Below are 5,373 nucleotides of genomic sequence, written 5' to 3' on the forward strand. Positions count from 1 at the left end.
CATTGTCTTATTTGTTAATCAGGACTTGAGGCTAAATACATCAGTTCGGATAAACTTAATCCTCTGTGACTCATGCCCAAAATGGAACAAATATGCTTGCTCAGCACCTGTCACTTTTTTTCTTGTCTTATTATAAATATTTAATCTCTTGCATTATGATAAAAATTTAATTTTTAGCTTTTTTTTTTTTTATGAAGACCCCAAGCACGAGAGATATTGGAACTTATAGTACTTAGTAGTGTGCATAGGTTGAAGATTGAGAAGATGGAAGAAGGTACTTGCTAACATTAGACTTAATTTCTGTAGATTGTAATTTTCAGGAAGGAAATACATGTGAAGGGAGGTTGTTTCAGAAACCAGAATTTGAAGAAATAAATGAGGAAGAAGAAAAGTTGGTTCTGTGAGTTTGAAGTTGGACAGTAAAAGGACATTGACTTATCGCAACAAGTGTTTGGATTGGTTTGAAAGAGAGAGCGGGAATTATAGAAGCCAGTTCAGAACTGCCCAGGAGGTATCTGTAGAAAAAGGCATGCAGCAGAAACAGCACTGTCTGTGAGACAGAGAGTGGAGATAATGTTAGAGATGAGTCATTAATTAACCTAACTGCCTTCTTCTGAATTGAATCTAGAAGCCCGAGAGAGGTTTTGGGGGCATTGCCCCCAAAACCTCTCTCAGGTATGGGAATATTCCCATATAGCCCCAGATATGGGAATAATATTCTATGGTATGACAGATTTGTGATTTGTACAGAATGAACAGTTATTTGGAAGAAAAGTAATATTGAGAGCAAAAGAGAAAATGCAATTTTTTAGATGCTGAGGAAGCAATATTTATGATGTGCTTATGCCAAGAGAGATTAGAAGTCGGGGGGGGGGGGGAATCCCCGTAGAAAAATGTGATCTTGTCTAGAACTCAGTGTCATCGAAGATAAGCATTGGAGGATCCTTTTTGCGAAATATAAGACGACTGAATTTTAGAAGGGTTGGAATCAGCTAAGTTATCTTTGCCCCACTGGAGAATTACTTGGAGATCAGCATTTAAGGAATTCCTAGTGGATATTTGAGAAGTTGAAGCAGTTTGTGCAGGGCAAGGTTTCTCAAACTGGAAGCTGGAATGCAATGTGCTATCGGCAGCAATACTACAGATAGGATTTCCAGTCAATGGAAGAGGGTGATTAATAATGTGCAAGAGTCAAACAGTGGGAGAAAGAACTGAACACCTGAATTACATGAAGTTAGAAGACCTGCAGTGAGCAGTCAGAAAAAAACTGGATACCCATTACAAAAAAACAGTTGGCAAACCATAGATGAAAAATTATTTATCTCTTTTTATCAAATGTAATCAAAAGCTTTTTAAATGTCAAGAGCAACTGCTTGAGTTTCACCAAACTTTTCCATTGAATTTGTCCATAGATGGTTAACATAAGCCAGTATACCAGTGGATCGCACTGGAATCCATACTGGCAATCATTGATCAAATGAAAGGTTTCTAGGTAGTTTTTAAGAGTTGGTGGTTAGTTGATTTCTCCATTACTTTAGGAGTAGAAGTGTAATAGGATGATAATTGGATGGGAGAGATTTGTCACCCTTTTCACAAACTGGCTGGTTATGAGCAAATTTCTAAGCAGGAAGGGAAAATACTTTTGGAATAAGAAAGTTAAAAAAAAAAAAAAAAAAAGTGGCACAAAACAGGAGTAAGCACAGGTTTTGAGAACAAATGGAGAAATATCATTAGGAACTGGAGCTTTCTTAGCATCAAGATTGTTCAAAATCCTTTTGACAGGACCATTGGAGGCATTAAATAGTATGTAATGGGAATGGTAGTAGGTAGTTTACCAAGATCAATACATGAGTTAGAAGAAAAGTAGAATGCTAGCAGGTTTTGTCTTTGGCTGAAGTGGCAATAGAATGCTTGACTGCCATTTGGACAAGAAGCAAGTGTTCTAACTCTTAGCCTGTTCAAAATATAGTTTGGACTGATTGAATTGAACACACGGGGTTTCAGGATTTTGTAATTAAAGTTTTGTTAAACATAATGCTTAACAAAACTTAAATAGTTAAGATTATACTTAATACTTAAACAAAACTTAACAAAAATAATTTGGTGGTATTTCCTTAGAATTTAAGTTTACTTGAACCCAAACTGAAACACATACACACCCAGAGCTAAGCTGTTCATATTTTGATAACTTGCCATAATTCATAGTACGTTGAAATTAAAAAGAATATATTATATAAAAATATAAGAGAATATTGGGGAAAATGGGTATGGGAGTATTTGATTTCATGTACAAATTAAATTTATTTTTTAACCTAATTGTGAAAGGTTAAAGACTTTCACATCATTGTTTGTAGTGTCTCAGGTGTTATACCATTCTTTGGGCTTTTATAAGTGACAAGAGACACATTGGCATGGTTAATATCTAATAGTGATTAACAAGCAGTGACATTTTTTGTGATAAGTTGCCCACATATACAGAGGATTCTTGGTTTTCTTTTTCTACACAAAACATCTAATTTGGTTATTTGAAATAAATTTCTAGATATATTAGACATTTTGAAGAAGCTTGTACAGTAAACCCCCGCTATTCGCGGTATCTGTATTCGCGATTGCTGATTTAATATAAAATGAAACCTAAAAAATGTGAATTTTAAAGCGCCGTGGATATTTTCCGCCATAAAAAAACATGAGCATGGCTAAAATTATCTTTCCCGGTCAAAACAGCGCTCAGTGGGTAGGGGGAGAGGGGTGACAAAATCGCGAGCGTGAATGTTTCTCGCTAATCCTTGTTCAATATGTGTTATGCGCTTGTTATGGAAGGTTTCATCGTTTGCTTTTAATTTATATGCTTATAAATTGAATAAATTTATAAATTCATATGCTTACAAAAGTGATAAATCTACCATTTTGCAGTGTAAAACAGACTTTTTCGAGTGTGTTAACGGAAGAAAGTGACTTTATTGTGGACAAGTTCTTTCTAACCCCTACAAAAATATAACTACGAATAACAAGAGAAATGTGAAAATATCAATAAAGGTGATGACATTAGCGAATAAAATTGAGTTATTAGACCAAATTTCTAATGGTGAAAGTGTCTCCTCAGTGGCAAAACATTATAAAATCAATGAGTCAACGGTATGATCAATCAAAAAATCGGCCGTAGTGTCCGTGAAAACGCGCTAATTGCTTCAAAAATTTGCTCTGTAACTCGTGATGTTAAATTATAAAAAATGGAAAAGGCTTTAAATCTGTGGATAGAAGATCGAACTCAAAATAAAATTCTGTTAAATTCACTCATCATTCGTGAAAACGCAAAACTCCTTATCAACACTTTAGCGAAACTGGTGATAGCACTGGCGGGATAGGTTTTTTAGTTAGCAAAGACGCTGGTTTGAAAGATTTGTTTGAAATTTCTAATAAATATTACATTTAATATTAAATTGTTTCTTATTTTCATTTCGATGCCATATGCTTGCATTTCACTAGGTACTGTCTATGTACATAGTCATATTATGAAGGTACATATAATACATACATAGACAAAATTTTAGACTAGTTTTTCTTATATATTTCATACTTTGGAACGGAACCCCTTTATTACTATGGGAGCCATAACTCGGTATTTGCGGCATTTCTCAGGAACGTAACCCCCGCGAATAGCGGGGGTTTGCTGTATTCTGCTTCCATGGTTGAAATGAAGGTATGACGTCAAGTGTTCTCACAACCAAAGGTCAAATCGAGTAATCTTATTTCTCATACCCGGAAATACTTGTCAATCCTATCCTGCAGTAACTTTTATAATTCACCATATATATATATATATATATATACACAGACATCCCCCCCCCCCCCACAAGTTTACAACCAATCTATGGCAACACCAGATAGGAGGTACTATACCCAGCAAGGCCAATCGGTGTAGTGATGAATACATTGGGTTCTTTTGAGGGTCAGTCTCTTGGCACAGAATAGGTGCCTTGCTGGTTACCGGCCCTGTGCTGTAGAGGTTGGCCATCTACTATTGCCATTCCACGTGTTGGAATTCTGATAAGATTAATGAACTATTTTTTTTATATATATATACACACATGCACATAGTAGGTGCTTGGGATCGAGCGCACACCAGAGTTTTGAAAATTCCAGTTTTTTGGAAGTTATGTACATAGCCTAACTATTCAAGAGAAACTTGATATTTTTATTAGATTATACAGTAGCTCCAGTCCCTATAAACTCCATAGAACAATAGTCACCAGAATTATAAGCTAAGATGTTAGCTCATATTGCCAGATTGATACAGTGGGTAATGAACTTGCTTAAAAAAAAGTAACAGCTGAGGGTTCAAAAGCTGCCTTCAGTATGGATGTTGCAATTGACTAATATTTTTTAATATGAGGCTTAAATGTGTGATATGATTTCAGCAATCAAACTGCCTTAAAAACAAATACATACTACTGTACTAAAAAAAGGAAACTTTTTTTTTTTTTTAGCCATTATCAACCTACTGCAGGCTGGAAGCCTCAACAATTCATGTTGAGGGGAAATTGACCATAATCTGCCATTCTGGTCCAGTGCAGGTTGGCAGTTCGACTGTATTTAGCAGTCAGGGGCTTGAACACTGGTCTACTCAGAGTGTGCTACTGCACTCCACTCGGCTAAGGAGGCTGTCCCCTCAACATGAGTTGTAGAGGAGGCTTCCATCCTGCAGTGGGTTGATAATGCCTGCAGTTTACTTTACCTTACTGTACTAAATTAAGTAAAATACTGTAAACTAATATTGAACATTTCAATGAATGTTTTATACATTGCAAATATAATTGCCTATTTTGTGCAGGGGTTACATTCTAAACATTGCACAGTCCAAATCCACGCAATGTGAAAAGTAGTCTATATGACATAATGAAGGTTCCGTACCTGTAAACAAAGAAATGTGTGAAAAAAAATTGTCTTCATTTGGTAAGATAAAAAATTAGAAACATGTCCCAAAAATTTTAGATTTTTAATCTAAATTCATTGCTTCTTCATCACTTTTCCTGTGATAAACTTGTAACAGCATCTGGCACTTTTTGAAAAAAATTAGTTAAAATTGTTTGCTTAGAAGCATTCTGTTTTTCTGTATAAATTTCTTCATAAGGAACTAAAGCTAATGATAAAGTTCTGCAAAAATTTAAACTCCTCTACAAATTAGGATCCATATCCAGAGCTTGGATAAGCTGATTTGAAGTCTTAAAAATTCAGCTAGTCTCTTTGCTCAAATTTTTGTGTGCATCTTCGTTTTTATCATTTTTGTTATCTTCATATTGCGAAAAAATATCGTCCAATAGTAATTGTTCTCTATGAGATTCAAGGACTTATGGATATCTGCTGGTTCCAGTT

This window comes from Mastigoproctus giganteus, chromosome 6 (genome assembly GCF_048544385.1).
Source record: "Mastigoproctus giganteus isolate SK-2022 chromosome 6, ASM4854438v1, whole genome shotgun sequence".
Classification (NCBI taxonomy): domain Eukaryota; kingdom Metazoa; phylum Arthropoda; class Arachnida; order Uropygi; family Thelyphonidae; genus Mastigoproctus; species Mastigoproctus giganteus.